The sequence below is a fragment of the Bos taurus genome, chromosome 5 (assembly GCF_002263795.3).
Source record: "Bos taurus isolate L1 Dominette 01449 registration number 42190680 breed Hereford chromosome 5, ARS-UCD2.0, whole genome shotgun sequence".
NCBI classification, from domain to species: domain Eukaryota; kingdom Metazoa; phylum Chordata; class Mammalia; order Artiodactyla; family Bovidae; genus Bos; species Bos taurus.
Genome location: NC_037332.1, coordinates 15,947,736 through 15,964,753, shown reverse-complemented (window position 1 = coordinate 15,964,753; position 17,018 = coordinate 15,947,736). Strand labels below are relative to the sequence as shown.

At 35.5% G+C, this 17,018-nt stretch overlaps 1 protein-coding gene across 3 annotated transcripts in view; it reads left to right on the top strand.

The window, feature by feature from the left end:
• The window catches only part of MGAT4C (MGAT4 family member C), a 418,542-nt gene that overhangs the window by 116,466 nt on the left and 285,058 nt on the right, over nucleotides 1–17,018 (top strand). Inside the window, exon 1 of one of the 3 annotated variants that reach the window (XM_024992014.2) lies at nucleotides 5,325–5,403. The exons of 1 other annotated variant lie outside the window; for it this stretch is intronic. The gene's annotated coding sequence lies outside the window, so the exon portion shown is untranslated. Of the gene's footprint in view, nucleotides 1–5,324; nucleotides 5,404–5,598; nucleotides 5,638–17,018 lie in introns of those variants that run through there. One more of the 3 variants, XM_059886621.1, reaches the window with a different exon arrangement.

Genomic DNA, 17,018 nt, shown 5'->3' with positions numbered 1-17,018 from the left:
ATTCTGGGAAAGATTGAAGGCAGGAGGAGTTGGAACGATAAAGGATGAAATGGTTGGATGGCATCAATGACTTGATGGGCATGAGTTTGACAAGCTCTGGGAGTTGGTGATGGACAGGGAAGCCTGGTGTGCTGCAGTCCATGGGGTCGCAAAAAATCAGACACGACTGAGTGACTGAACTCAAAAGATGAAATAGTGTATTAAGAGTATTAATGACCACATAAACGGAGCTGTCATCTTATGGATAAATCAGCAGTGTGTCTATTGTTGATGGCTTTAAGATAGAGTAAAACGCTATACTCTTAACATTTTTAGCTGCTCAGAGTATCTAGTAATATTCACAAGAGTTTAAATCTTGTTTAAATTTCTAAGTTCTGCCTATAAAATTATCACCTGAAAGATATGTTCATTTCTTCTAAAGTTAGTGTTAACCTAAACCTTATTAATATGTAGGCTGGGAAACATTGGGAGGTTGGTTTCTCCAGTTTAATTAGCCTCGAGTGCTGATTTGTTTTGATAATATAAATAATTAGTTTAACCACAAAATTGATGTAACAGAAATAATTGTCAGGCAATTAAATACTGAAATGATTTCAACTCTTTGGAAATATATAGTAGTATGTAAGGATAGTAATAAAATTGAGATACACTTGGGCTGAAGTACATCAGCCCAAAAAACATCTCTTACTTGATTTTTAAAAAATAATTTTACAGATGCCACATTGTTCATATTAAAAAATTCACTAATATAAATTTACTACATTTATTCTTGTTTTTTTTCCCCTTTATAATAAAGTTTTGCATGTTTGCTAATGTTAAAATAATTGTTCTTTGGAATTCACAAGTTAGCAGGCCAATTTAGTGGGAAGAATGTAATAAATAATGAAACAATGTTGGTAAATTTAATATAAAATGTATATGTAAGTTTCCTTTTTTATGAAATTGGAATTTTTTTAGCTCTGAACAGAAGTATGTTTTCCTTTTCTACGTGTATATGATAAATAATATAGTTCAAAAACGACACCTTTTTTTGACTGAAGCCATGAAATTAAAAGATGCTTACTCCTTGGAAGGAAAGTTGTGACCAATCTAGATAGCATATTCAAAAACAGAGACATTACTTTGCCAACAAAGTTTCGTCTAGTCAAGGCTATGGTTTTTCCTGTGGTCATGTATGGATGTGAGAGTTGGACTGTGAAGAAGGCTGAACGCCGAAGAATTGATGCTTTTGAACTGTGGTGTTGGAGGAGACTCTTGAGAGTCCCTTGGACTGCAAGGAGATCCAACCAGTCCATTCTGAAGGAGATCAGCCCTGGGATTTCTTTGGAGGGAATGTTGCTAAAGCTGAAACTCCAGTACTTTGGCCACCTCATGCGAAGAGTTGACTCGTTGGAAAAGACTCTGATGCTGGGAGGGATTGTGGGCAGGAGGAGAAGGGGACGACAGAGGATGAGATGGCTGGATGGCATCACTGACTTGATGGACATGAGTCTCAGTGAACTCCGGGTGTTGATGATGAACAGGGAGGCCTGGCATGCTGTGATTCATGGGGTCACAAAGAGTCAGACATGACTGAGCGACTGAACTGAACTGAACTGAACTGAATGTTTTAAAATTTTATGCTTAGGTTTTATTTTTTTTTTTTACATTATGCAATCAGGTTGTATTTTTTACTAATACTACTTTATGATAGTGGTAAGAATTTTTATGTCTTATCATAAGTGTTCACATTACATATTGGCAGTCTTATTTTTGGCTTTAACTCAGATGTATATGCAGACTGATGTTCAAGTATCATTAGTCTTTCTAAAAGGACATACTGCAAACAAATCAGTGAAAGGCCCTGATCTTTGATATATTTGCTCTTCCTAAAGAATCACTATCAAAGAATTACTAAAACTTCATGACTTCCATTCATCACTAATTTCAGATGATTATCGTCTACCATAAGGAAATATACTGTTTCAGTTCTCACATGTAAAGTACCCTACTAGAGTAATACTACTGATTTCCACATATGATATATCATTTCTAAATTTATCTGAAGCATCCTTGAGTGTCGAATTAAAATTATTTGAAACTAACATGAATTCTGTCCTAATGAATTGCAATAAAATTTAAAATTAAGTATATGGGGTAAAGATTCATTCACTATTGTTAGCCAGTATTATTTTAAAATGTATCTGCTATATTTTCTTTCTCCCCTATTCATTCTCTGAGGGATTACATTATACATTATATCCATTCATTTTTCTATTTTGTGCACAATTCAAATATTTATGCTTTCACATTTAATAAGTGAACTCCCTTAAAATTTATGATGTATTAAGTAGTCCTGATCTTGTGTAATGTATAAGAACAGAAATATATATTCATAAAAATCTTATTAACATATTTTAATAACATAAAACTAAGGGCCCTTTACCAAAGCATTAAGTTATTAATGAATCATGTGAAGGGTGTGGGTATTTGATCAAAGTGTTTTCAAAACACTAAGGATATTTCTATTTCTGTCTTCACAGTATCTGATGTGTATGTGGCATGGCATCACCCAACCCAATGCAAAATAAAATATGAAACATTATAATATGAGTTTATTCAGATCACCAGGATATACATTTACCTTAAAAATTAACTAGATGAGATATTCTAGTTAATTTTTAAGATAAATGGCCACCACATATATGGCCTTCCCTGGTGGCTCATATGGTAAAGAATCTGCCTGCAATGCGGGAGCCCTGGGTTCCATCCCTGGGTTGGGAAGATCCACTGGGGAAGGACATGGCAATCCACTCCAGTACTCTTGCCCAGAGAATTCCCTGGAGGGAGGATCTGGTGGGCTACAGTCAATGGGATCATAAAGAGTCAGACACACCTGAGCGACTAAGCACACACACACACACACACACACACACACACGCACACACACACACGCACACACACACACACACACACACATATATACGTATAAGCATGCTTTCTATATGCAAAAAGATATAATCTAATTTTGCTAGTTATCTATCTCTGCCATTAAATATTTAAACTATTAAAACTGTATATATATATTTTTGGAGGGGCATAGTTAATTTCATAAATAGTTATTTTCTCCATGACATCATGACATATCTTCTTAGCAGTTACAATGTCTAAGTATTATCATTTGTCTAACAGAAATACTAGTTGACATTCCCATTGTCCAAACTCATCTTTCTGATCTGCAATTCAATTTTATGTCATTTTGCATGGCAATGAATTTCTTTTTAATACACATTTCTATCTAAACTCCCATGTTTTTAAGCAGAAATAAATGAACAGTGTCTTTCATGTTTGCCCAAGGTATAGTTTGATAGTCTTCTCAAATTTAGATTTGTGCACTTGACTAGTATGATTAAACTCCAAAGAATAGCAGAAAAATCAACAAGTTCAAAAAGAGACCACTGAGTGAATCACTGTTATAAATCAAGTTAATTTGCAACATTACTTTCTAGTTGAAATTATAAGATCTTAGGATAATTATATTTCTTAACTATTTTGAAGGTACTGACTTGAATATTCATTTTAAATTACCCAAATGCTTTTAAAATGAACACTTCATCTTTTACATAACAATAGTAATATTAATTGCATCTTATATTTATGTAATAGCTTTTATTTTACTTAATATAGTCCATACATTATCTCATTTAATCCCTATATCAACTTTTTTTGGTGTATGTAGCATTGTCATTCTCATTCTATACATGAAAGTTATTAATTTTCTGAAGTTCTTACAGATAAGGATTGGAGACTGGGGCTCTTGAACCCAAATCTAAAATTCTTACCCCTATACCAGTACTAACTTGCTACTAAAAATAATCAAATAAACTAATAGTCATGAAAATCAGGACTTGGAAGGAAAATCAGGACTTGGAAGGAAAATTTGAATTTGTCACCCATGAAAATGTCTTTTCATGTATTTTCAACTTTTAGAATTCTCATTGTGCCATACAATAAAAATAGTTTTCTGTCTTTGGAAATGTGGAGGAATTATAAGAACTCTTTGTCCTGAATCCATTATTCAGAAGGACATGAACCGACATAATGGTACACAGGGCACTGTTGGTGACCTTCCTTTCCCTAAAGATGGGGGTGGATGCTGAGAAGTTCTCTCATTCTGTCTCCAGGTGGGTCTACTATTTGCATGCTCCACTGCACAGCTGTCAAAGGGCTTGCCCTGGGATATGACTGGGCTGGATTTAGAAGGAGCTGGTCATTGAATAGCTCTAGTAATGCTCGCATCTCACAGTTATACAGCTGACAGCTCCTTTTGGTGGGGAAAGCTTGGATATATTTCAAGGTGATTGTAGTTTTGTCCCTCTGGCAGCAAGCTGCTGCAACCAGCTTAGCCCATTATCCTCCTCTCCCACTGGATTTAAGCCTAGGGAGAAGTCTGGGGCTTTTGTCAGAATAGAGGGTAAGAGATAGATAATTATCCCCCATTTGCACTCAAAGAGAACTGCGCTATATTATAAAGTAGCCTTCAATTACTGAAATGGGCTTGTCTACAGTTCCAGTGACTTATAAATTAGTCTTTGTATAGCCTTATTGCTAATGATGTTGTACTTCTTGTATCTCATACTTTAAGCTTTATTAAACAAAACTTTATTTAACATGTAGCATTTTTAGCATTTAGAGAGTAATATTTAACATTCAGAGATCAATATATATTTTCATTTCAAAAATTTTATTAGATTTTGCAGTACACGTGGCTACTGTGACCAAATTGATCAAAAGCTCCACAGTGCATTGTCTACATTGTAATTTTTCTCAATTTGACCCTCTTAATCTCATGGGGGCAGTTCTGTAAAATCAATGCAAAGTAATTAGAAAATTTTAAATTCTAGATGTTGTGAATATATCAGTCATCTCCTTTAATATCCACTCAATGGAATACCTTTTATAAATACTATCATTTAATAAACATATCTGGAAAATAAAGTTCCCATAGATCCTAATTAATTCATGATGTAAATTTGCCTTAGCATATTTGGGGGAAAGTATTTTCAGTTTTCTATCCTCCAGTAGCTCAGCATCACTTTCACTCCCCTTTTGAGCAAAAATTATAGTCAGAGATGAGCATTTCAATTTGCAGCTGACAGTTTAGGGTTAAGATATGATTCCAGGTAACAGAAGCCAATGAGAGTACACCCAGTTGATGTTTGTGACATCATCTTCCAGTCGGAGTACATAGAAGCGCTGAGGTAGCGTTCGGCTTCAGCCCCAGTGCCATTATGATGGATGTTTACATCTCTTCATTGAGAGCCAATTATCTCGCTTTTGTGTGAGGCCCAGGGATCACTCATGCTGCCAGGCTGCACGGAGCACTGTTGGATGTAGCTGAACCAATTGTTTTCTCTGTCTCTGGTAAGAGCCTCTTCTGTTTTACCTTTTCTTTCAAAATAAGGGTAGATGTATGTAACAGGGGAAACAGTATGAGAAACTGGTGTCGGGGTGGAAAAGGCTTACTATTTGGTCAGCTTTTAATCAGAGCACTGTTTAGCAGCATTAAAAGGAAGTGTGGATTTAGCGAAATGAATTTTAAAAGAGCACACTAACGTGCACCTGGAAAACGAATTTGCAGTAGAAAAAGAACAGCAGGTAATTCAGCTTTTCTTTTGAAAAAGGAAAGTAACTTATGAGATTATTATTATGAATATCTTTAAATATATGTGCATATGTATACACTCTGCTCCATTGCCTTTTAATTTGCTATTAGTAGCAAAGAGTAGAAGTAAAACTGGTCCATCAGATAGTGTTGCTATAAATTTAAAATGAGTTAAAGTTTCTAATTGTTAAATGATAGTTCTTTGGAACAGTTTTTGAAAGTTGTATCTATATGGGAAAACAGAATTTACCAAGGAAGCAAAGGCTTTAGCTTCTGGAATGAAGTTGTAGTACTTTATAACCATATTTATTAATTTTAGCCTAAGGAAATAATACTAGCAAATAGTTTTAAAGAATGGTATGTTTTTTCTGGAATTGAGAGATGTTAAAATCGTATATTTCATTAAGTGCTTTTGAATGCATAACAAAATTATGTGTTTTATTTATCTGAAAAATATTTAAGTCCTGAAATTAAAGCTTTCAATCATTTAATTATTTATTAGTAGTGATATTTACACCTGGGGATCCTTACGGTATTGTAGCAAAACAGATATATTTACAGCTGTTGAATTACTATGGCCATAGGTTATTAAATCTGACAGGAATCCTGAATAATCAAATACAATAAAAGCTTTTAATTGACTGAGAATTTTCATATGCTACCAAATGAATTCAGAAAACTTGTAAGTCCTCAAATATTGTCTATTATCACAGTAGAAAGCAGTAGACTATTGTTATCTTAGAGTGGAATGATATTTATGAGATGAAGACACAGAAAAGTGTAAATAGCTGTTATTTACTAGAAGATGTTGTCTTATTTTAATAGCATCTCCACTTCTTCTAGGGTAATAAAACTTTTGAATAATGACTTGTCCATCAAGCTGTGACACGTTCATGTTTTTCAGATTTATTTTTACTCTTCTTTAACATAGAATATTTCTGCCTGTGCAAACCAGTAATTGGGACAATTAGACATCGGAGTTTGGAGATGCTCAGTTTGTGCTTGGAGACAGCAGGGACTTCTCAGCTATGTCACACTTCTCTCTCTTCCACCAGCCCAGTCCTGTTTGTCAGTGCTTGACATTACTGTTGTTCGACTTGTCTCCTTCAGTCAATTCAGGTCTGAACAAAACTGAGTTTATAGAAAGTGTCAGACATGTATTAATGGAATCTAAAGAACTGAGATTGTTGTCTCAGTCAGGACAATTTATAATCAACCAAACCTCAAATGCTTAAAAGCATGATCTGGGGTTAATGTTTTTACAGGGAGATTTATGTTGGCCTACTCCATAAATTTCAAAAATCTAAAACTGGGAGTCCAAAAGTTTTGATAGGATGAACTTGAAAGCCTGATCCACAGCTTCAAAATGATTTTTTTTTTTTTTTTTTGGCCATTAAGTACTTCAAAGTGGAGTTGAGTAACTCAGAGGTATTGACTGTCTTTTTCACAGGTGATCAATCTTGAGTAAGGTAAAGCATTTGTTTCCTAACACTTAATTCTCCAAAAATCTATTTATATCATTTGTCAGCAATGGAGAAAATCTTAGCCAATTAACAGTCTACACATTTAAAATTGTATTTTCTGCTGTGTATAAATGCTTTCCTCAGTGGTATAGTCTCTAATCACAAATGCACTGCTTTGGTAGTGATTACAGTTTTTAAATTGTTTATCTCTTTGTTTTCCTTTGAACAACTACATACAATACGAATATACCTGATGTGATACCTGGATGGTAGATTTCATTGACAGAAAGTTTTTGCTTTTAATTTTTTTTTAATAGAGGACATCAAGGGGATTCTAGCGATTTTCCATGCCACAAATCCCTAGGAAGAATTCTTAGTGCAGGGCAACGTAGGTGAAAGAGGCATGTGCTACATGTATCCCTATGTTAGTTGCCTCCTTTCTGATACATATGTTTTTATCTGAGTTGTTATCATCTTGTATCATTTTGCATTTTCCTTCTCCATATTATCTTATCCAATTTCTGTAAATTGTGTAGCAAGTGAATGTTACTAAGTGACAGGTTTTACTAATTTTAAGAAGAGATGGAGAAAGTGCACAATGATAAAAAGATTCCTAATATTCCCTTCTGAAGTTCTTTGCATTTCCAACTGGCTGAGGGTGATATATTGATTTCTTTTCAAAAGTGTTCCTCATATTATTACTTATTCTGTAATAACATTTTTGCCTCTTAAACACCTTAATCTTTTCCTACAACTTAATTTATATAAGCACCTTTATTAGTGTCTTTAAATTACTGAATGCATGTTACCATTTAGTTTTCTACTTTCTCAGTTGAAGTATTTGTAAATGTGATGAATTCTTGACACTTGCCTTAACAATGTGAAATTCTGGACTTGCATGGCCAACTCTTTAGTGAAAAGCATAATTTTGTAACCACAATGTCATCTTAGTGTAGGCTTATATTAGTATGTGAATGTATGGATATTTAGGTGTCTACACTGCATGCATAAACATAATTCTTACAAGTACTTTAAAATTGTAACAGTTGTTTATATGGATATACTATCATTTGTTCTTAACATTTGATATATGATAATGTTATTGATACTATGGTACTAAGGAAACAGAGACTAACAGGTTTTAACTTATTGCCAGGATCACCTAGTCAGTACATCAATATATGAAGAAGACGCAGAAATAGATTTTCAAATTTTAATGCCCCCAATCAATCAGTATCTTTTTCTTCTCTCTCTCCCTTCCTCTTTCCCTCCCTCCCACCATGTATCTGGCTATCTAACTAGTCTACTACTAGTTTTATTTTATTGTCTACCCTATGATATGTACTCTTTAGGTACTTGGGATTTATTTAGAATTGAACAATATAAAAGACCATTGCTCTTGTTCATGTTTATGTTTTTCTGTCTGGCAAGCTCTACTGTTTTAAATTACTAAAAATATAGAGTGTATTTCAAGGTGTGGCTAAAAAAAAAAACACAGAGAACTTGCTAGGAAACAGAAAACATGAATTAAAGGATGGGCTTATTTGCACTTCTTATGTATCTATGTATCTTTAAGTTTGCAGGTATGTTCTAACCTAAACTAGATTTGCAAAACTCTAGATATTTTGAAAATGTCTGTCAGTCATTTTATAACTTATATTTTATTCTGAATGTGATCAATGCAACTTTACAAAAATAAAATGCTTAAATTACAATAGATTCCCCAAAGAGCATTTTAAAACAAAATTATCTTGTACTGCAGAGCATATTCAAGCACTCTAACTTTGTATTTATCCTCTATAATAAAGTTGCTGAGGGTTATAATGTATTGAGTTTACAGTTGTTTGGCTTTAGAGTTTAGATAGTATAAGTAGAGTGAGAAATTGGTGAATTTTGTCTTTCTTTTTATTAAAAAAGTTAACAATATCTTCCAAATGATGAATAAAGCAAAATAGAGATAATCTGAAAATTAGCACCCATTTTTCAGTAGTTTGGCATATATTAATTCTAGTTCCTAGGGCAGTTGAACTAAAAGTAAGATTTACTACCCATTGAATTTATTTACAGATGCCCAGTGATTTAAAAGAAAAAAAAAAAGAGGGAGAGAGAAGCCTGAAATCTAGCCTCCTCAAAGAAAATCAATCTGCACACAGAACCTACCAATTGAAGATAAACCACTTTTAGATGGTATCATTTAATTAGCCAGTGAAGAGTCTATCTAGTGACATACACATAAATTGTAAAATAACTCCAAGTTGCCTGCATGAACTTGATTTAGTACAATTTTTTTGTGTTTGTTAATTTTGGATAATAATAAAATTATATCACTGAACTGAACTTAGTCCTTTTGCTAATGTGCATTTGAAATGGGCAGAATGAGGGAGTAAAATTAGAATGTAATAATAGTATGCATTAGCTAAATTCAAGAGATATTAAGCCATACGTGTTTTGCCAAGACAGTGGGCCTTGAATTTAGCTAATTTTATCTAATAATATTCCAGAATTAGTTTTGATAACATTTATGATAAATAAAATGTAAACTGACATCCAAGTGGGTGTTTTAAGTGTAAGAAGGGTCTACTAAAAGCAGAAGATTGTTTGTAGTACTGAGTTTAAGGAGTTTGGTTACAGTCTTCATTCGGAAGTGCCCCTCTGCCCTTATGCCATGGCACACTGTAACTCAGAGGTGTACTGTAGCATTTGAATCAGTGTGAAAAAGTATTTTTCCTAAAATGGAGTATACATATTAGTACTGCCAACTCAGAACTGTGTGAAATTTATAATGTGAAGTAAAACATGATAAAATCTGCTGTAATTGATCAAGAGGCATGATGGAAAGTTCAGTTCCAGCAACTGTTCTCAATTTTAAGTGCATGAGAGACTATGAATGGATGAGCAAATAGTTCGGCTTAGCAGATAATAGCAGATGTTCTTAAAGATAATTTTTGTTTGTTTCTGTATTAGTTTTGCAAGCACTGTGGTAAAAGTATGGTTTCTGGGACCAGACTACCTGAGTATTAATACAGTGTCTTGCTTCCCCTCTTTCAGGCCTCGGTTTCTACCTATAAAAACTGAGGGAAAAAGAATTATCCACCCTCATAGGGTTGGTGAGAAAATTTTGTGAGCAAATCTTATGAGCACTGGGAACAGTGTCTGGCATATGGTATGTTTCTAATCAGTGTCACCTCCTTTTAGGATTTTTATCATTACTGACTTGTTTAGTATTGTGTGTGTGTTTATGTGTGTGTGTGTGCGTGCAGTCATGTTTTAGTTAAATTAGTTTCATTAAAAACCAATTTTACAAACAAAAATCTCTGGTATAGCACAAATGGAAAAACTTTGGGAACTATTCCTTCTAATGACTGTTTAAAACTTGATACTAATCTCAGAGGACTTTAGTGCTAAATGGATAACCTTATCCACCTGCAATGTGGGAGATCTGGGTTGGACCCCCGGATTGGGAGGATCTCCTGGAGGAGGGCATGGCAACCCACTCCAGTGTTCTTGCCTGGAGAATCCCCATGGACAGAGGAGCTTGGTGGGCTACAGTCCATGGAGTTGCAAAAAGTCGGACATGACGGAGCAACCAAGCACATAGCCTTATCACTTATTATACGTGAGATTTTTGATATGTCTTAGATTTCACATTTTTAATAAAAATGAATTAAATAAAAATGTATTAAATAACATTTAGGAGATTTTTCCTTGCCTGGAGAATCCCAGGGACGAGGGAGCCTGATGGGCTGTCGTCTACGGGGTCGCACAGAGTCAGACACGACTGAAGTTACTTAGCAGCAGCAGGAGGTTTCTCTAACTTTAAAATTGCATGATATGGGATGTTGCCTGTGTGTACATACACACACACATATATATGTATAAACGTTCCTATGTGTATTTAACATAAATGGAAAATCCTATAGATTTACATTTTGCTTTATTTGCCTTTAACTTTTTAATTTTATTATTTGTTGTGAGTTGGTTAGAGTTTGAAACTTGTAATTATAAAACGTTTATTTATTCTGATATTTGTGGAGGTCAGCACTCTCCTTCTTTACAACAGCTCATGCTCTCACTTGGGTGATGGAGTGGTGATAGAATAAGGCTAAAGTCCTTTTCTAGCTCATGCCGTTATGAATCCCTAACACCCTGAAAGGCAAAATAAGTGTGTTTTGATTTTTAAAGTCTCTCTGTGTGTTATGTGTGTGTGTAGATGTTTTGCTTTATTTTAATGGAATGTGCCTAAACTTACATTAAGAGAGATACAGACAGAAAAAGATAAAAATTATTAATTTCTCTTCAGTTCACAATTTTGTAGAATCAAGGTGTTAATATATTGGTAAAACATTTTTTAAAAACCCAGTCATTTTACTAAGGTATTTTTGTTCCTTTACTTTTAAATGCTCTGGCTTATTCCATAAATTCTTTGAAGCATAGACACACAACTATTGAACACCTCTTACTTGCCAACAATGAACAAACCACTACCAGTGCTCTGAAAGGGCGCATGGTCTAGAGATCAACATGTAATTGAATATAAATAATTACAATATATTGTGATAGTGTTATAGTAGAGATAAGTACAGAGTGCTGAGAGAAAATAGACAAGAAATGACTTATTCTATTAATACCTGGAAAAAAAATCAAAACTTTTCCAAAAGAAGCTATTATTTTAGGTGACTTTTTAAAAATGAGCAAAGCATTTTCCAGGTGGAGATCATCAAAGGCTATTTCATACAGAGGGGCCTCCAGTAAGGATGGCATCCCCTCCTGTGGGAGGAGAAAGCACAGTGTATTCAGATAAGGACCAGTGTTTGGAATGACTGGAGGCAGGGACCAGGAGAAGCTAATTAGCAACTAATTATCAGAACAAATGCTGGTTGTAAAAAACCAGTAGGGACAACCTGGTCATAACTGTGTAAGTACAAGTCTTGGCCTGAAGGTTAAATTGAGTTTTTTTAAAAACTTAAATACTGTGGAAAGTCTATGATGAGATAGATCACTGTGGTTTTGAATAAACATTCCTGGAGAAGGGAATGGCAACCTACTACAGTATTCTTGCCTGGAGAAATCCATGGAGAGAGGGACCTGGTGGGTAAAGAGCTGGGCACGATGGAGTGACTAAATGCTTTATGCTGGAATGCTTTCTAAAAGAAACTGGAAGCAAAATTACCTTGGGATTATTTAAAACAGTCTGACCCATCAAAGAAAAAGAAAGGGCAAAAGAATCTACTTCATTAAATTTTAAATTGCATTATTAGGTTCCCCATTCTATTAATTTATTTTAAAGTATGAATGATATCAAGTAGGGTGACTAATTACATAAAATAGTGAAGAGGGTCACACAAAACAACATTGAAAAGTGTATCAGAGTTTTGGAAAGATTCCCTGAGTTACTCTTGATGATACTGATCAAACGTCAGCTAAAGATAGAAACTGTCTGATCCTAAATGACCCAGTGTTTCCATAACTGGCTAGCTCTAAGGTCAGGGGGAATGGACTTTCTCTTATCTGATGACTCAATTCATTGTACTTATTTTTAAATTACTTAACATTAAATAAAAGCTATTTGTTTTTCAATTATTTTAAAGGAAAAAAATGAAACACTATTTCATTCCCTTCTTGATATGATTTGCTGCTGCTGCTGCTAAGTCGCTTCAGTCGTGTCCGACTCTGTGTGACCCCAGAGACAGCAGCCCACCAGGCTCCCCTGTCCCTGGGATTCTCTAGGCAGGAACACTGGAGTGGGTTGCCATTTCCTTTTCCAATGCATGAAAGTGAAAAGTAAAAGTGAAGTCACTCAGTTGTGTCCGACTCCCAGCAATCCCATGGACTGGTGGCATGTAATTTATGTTAAGGGCTTCCCTAGTGTCTCGGCTGTAAGGAATCCGCCTGCCAAAGCAGAAGATGCAGGTTAGATCCCTGGGTTGGGAAGATCCCCTGGTGAAGGCAATGACAACCCACTCCAGTACTCTTGCCTGGGAAATCCCATGGACAGAGGAACGTAGCAGGCTACATGAGGTCACAAAAGAACTGGACATGACTTAGTGAATAAACAGCAGCAGCACCAATGAAGCCATTAGAGAAGTGGCGATCCAGGAAAGAAAATATTTTAGGGAAAGTGAAAAATAAATAACAAAAGGATCCACTAGCATACAGGATTGTGCTAGTTAATCATAGGGAATGTGACAACTAAGGTTCCTCCTCATGTACTGAATTCCTACTCATCATTCAAATTGCAATGAAAGAAATACACTGTCAAAGTAATCCTCTTGAGTTCCTTGGCCAGGTCAAATTTTCCCATTATAGGCTTTTAAGAAGAATATTTAATATTTGCAAGAGTTGCAGGATTTTTTGATTAATAGAAATTTTTAATTCCAATCTTCCCAACTAGACTAAATTTTCATGAAAATGACAGCTGATCCTGTTTTGAGTCATCACTGAATCTCCCTCATCTAGCATAATGTCTAATGTAAGGATAGCCACTAAATAAAAAGTATAGGCACTTAGAAGATGGAAAAAAAAAAAAGAATAGTACTTTTTCTGAGATAAAAACAAAGGTGCCGAGATACTAGTGGATCTTAATAATAAACAGGAAAGTTGAATGGACTTTCTGAGAGTATTAAAATACTGGATTGGCCAAAACTCATTCTGTTTACCCTGTTACATATTACAAAAAACTTGAACAAACTTTTTGGCTAACCCAATACTTGCTCATCTCTGCAGCCTCTTCATCACTGATGTGTGGATGACTTATAAGTGGTACACTTGAGCTGCATGTCAAACAACAAAAATACTATCAATGTCTACTTGTAAATTGTGATATAAATATAGCAAAAGTCTTTTGGAATACAGATATTTGTATACAGATACAGATATGAGGAAATGTAGACCCTGCAAAGGTTATAGAAATTGAGTAACCATATGTACAACTTGTACCAGGTATAACTGGTTTTACTGAAACTAGAAAAAAGTATAATTGAGAATGTTCTGGCCAACCATAGGAAAGACAGCAGAAAGGCTCAAAATACAGGATAAAAGGAAATTGTACTTTAAATTGAAGAGAAGGTCACTGGTGGCCTTAAAGAAAGTAGTTTGAGATGGTAGGCAGCAAAGAAATTGATTGTTAGGAATTGAAGTCATGTTCAAGCAATTTAGAAGTGAAAAGGAATGAAGACCTGCTAGACAGAACTGTCAAATAATGACTTCTTCCTAAATGGAAAAAATTTATTCCATGGGTAGATGTGTGAAATATTAAGTAACATTTACCCTTTTAAACTGGTCTTCATAACTTGTACCAAACATATTCATAAAAAATAACTACATGTTGTACACCTTTGTTATTATATTTAAGACATCATCATGGTTTAAAAAAAAAAAGGACAACAGCATATCCAAAATGTAGAAAATTGTGGTGATTATTTACTCAGAAGTTAATTTATTCTCATAAAAAATTGTTTTAATTGAAGCTTTCTGTAAGCATCTTTAGAGACAATAAGTAGCTCTTGCTTTGTAAGTAAATGCATGAATAAACCTCCTGACAGTAAGACTTGAACCCTCCAGTACGGCAAAAAATATTCCAAAAAAAAAAAATCAAGCTGCACCAAGAAAAATCTACAACCTGCTATATAGAAGAGCTCCCATACCATAAGAGGTTGGAGAAATTAGCTGAAACACAAAAGAGAGAAAGATATGTGGTGGATATTAGTTCAAAAATCTGTATGATTAGAGAATAAGATGAATGTAAAATAAATGTAAATACATAGAAAATTTTATATTTTGATATATGCAAAAATACACATTTAGCATTAGAAAATTTTATTTTCAAAGTTGGCCACACATTGAACTATTTATTCTGGTATCTCTGCAATGATTATAGAAATCTTAAAAATAGATTTGTGATTTGCCTAGAAAAAAAACATTTTGCTTAATTTACTTGTTCTTGTGATTTGGGGAAAGGTCAGGGTATCTTTAAATATTCTAGTTAGGAGAGAAATGAGATTTTTCCTCTTTCCAAAATAGTCTCGAAAAGAAAGCAATAGAATTTGACTACTAACTCTAGCAACCTACAGGAGAGGAGGATGTGCTGCCCCAGATTCAGAGAACAGCGAGGTCAAAAAAGGGTTTTGAAATTGGAGAAGTCCACAGTACTATGCCTAGGGAAAACCATGGCCACCTCAGTGTAAATAGATGTTCTCTCGGTGTTGTTCTGTAGTTAGACTAGACTCCAGAAAATCTAGAAGCAATCTGAGGATTCTTGTGAAATCAAAAATAGGACAAGTCCAAAAAAAAAAAAAAGGCAAAACATGGTGTCTGAGGTCAGAGAAGTGGGAATCTAGGCAAGATGACTGACTTCAGAGACAAGATTCTTATTTTCAAAAAGTCTAGGGAAGCAGCCTCATGGTGGAAACCTGGCTTGCTAACAAGGGACCTTAGAACTGGGAAAGGGCTGACTTGTCCCCACTTATAAGCAAAAACTCAAGGACTGGGTGGAGGTGCTGAGGTCAGAGAAATTCTAGAATCTGGGGTGGATTTGAACCTATAGTTTGGCTAGGTGGCTCCGTCAGTGAAGAATAGAGGCTTGACTTGAAGCCCCATTATTTGGTCTATTCATTTGAGCTACTGACTAGGGCATGAAAGCCAAGGGTTAAAACTGTATGGGCTGTGAAGCCAGTCAGGTATGCATTAATTTTTGGCTTCACCATTTACCAATGGTACAGTCATGGGCAAAGCATGTCACCTCTCTTCTTCTCAGTTGTCTCATCTGAGGGACACTGGGGATCATATGAAATATTATATAACATTCATTTAGCACAATAATGGTATTCAGTTCTTGCTGGATAACTACTGTACTTTATTTTTATGACTAACCTGCAAACTCTACCCATCAGTTCCATTACTCCTCAAACACACCTCTGGTTTAGGTACATATTCCATCTACTTGGAGCACTCTGTTGTCAATTCCTCTTCATCCTTCATGTCTCAGTTCAGATGTCATTACTGGCAGAGTAGAGAGATTCCTTAAGTCTCTTTTGCAATGAGGAGGCATCTCTCTTTTGTGCTCAGACAGCACCTGTACTTTCCCTAGCATGTATTTTCATTGCCGTTTCCTTCTCTGTATCTCCCATATCTCCCATTAGACTCAAAACTCCATGTTTGGGGATTTCATATGTTTTATCTGGGACTTCCCTTGTGGCTCAGCTGATAAAGAATCCACCTGCAATGCGGGAGACCTGGGTTCAGTCTCTGGGTTGGGAAGACCCACTGGAGAAGAGAACGGCTACCCACTCCAGAATTCTGGCCTGGAGAATTCCATGGACTGTATAGTCCATTGGGTCACAAAGAGTCAGACACAAATGAGAGACTTTCACTTTTCCTGGTAGCTCAGCTGGTAAAGAATCCACCTGCAGTGCAGGAGACCCCAGTTCAATTCCTCAGTTGGGTAGATCTCCTGGAGAAAGGATAGGCTACCCACTCCAGTATTTCTTGGGCTTCCTTGGTGGCTCAGACAGTAAGGAGTCCTTATGCACTGTGGGAGACCTGGGTTCCATCCTTGGGTCAGGAAGATCCCCTGGAAGAGGGCATGACAACCCACTCCAGTATTTTTGCCTGGAGAATCCCCATGGACAGAAGAGCCTGAGAGTGCAAAGAGTCGGACGCAACTGAGTGACTAAGCACACTACAGTGTGTTTTATCCACTGCTGTTTCAGCAGTGCTGACATAGAGTAGATCATTAAATGGTGATTAAATGAATAGATGATGAAAGACCCCAGACTTAGATCCCTTAGGAGAGCCATAATCTGAAAGGAGTTTTCGATTATACTTTAATTTAGGGGCTGGTAACTGGAGAATAGAACTAGAAGATCTGAGGTCCCTCAGAAGGTTGCAGTGGGACTCACTCCTGTTAATCCTTG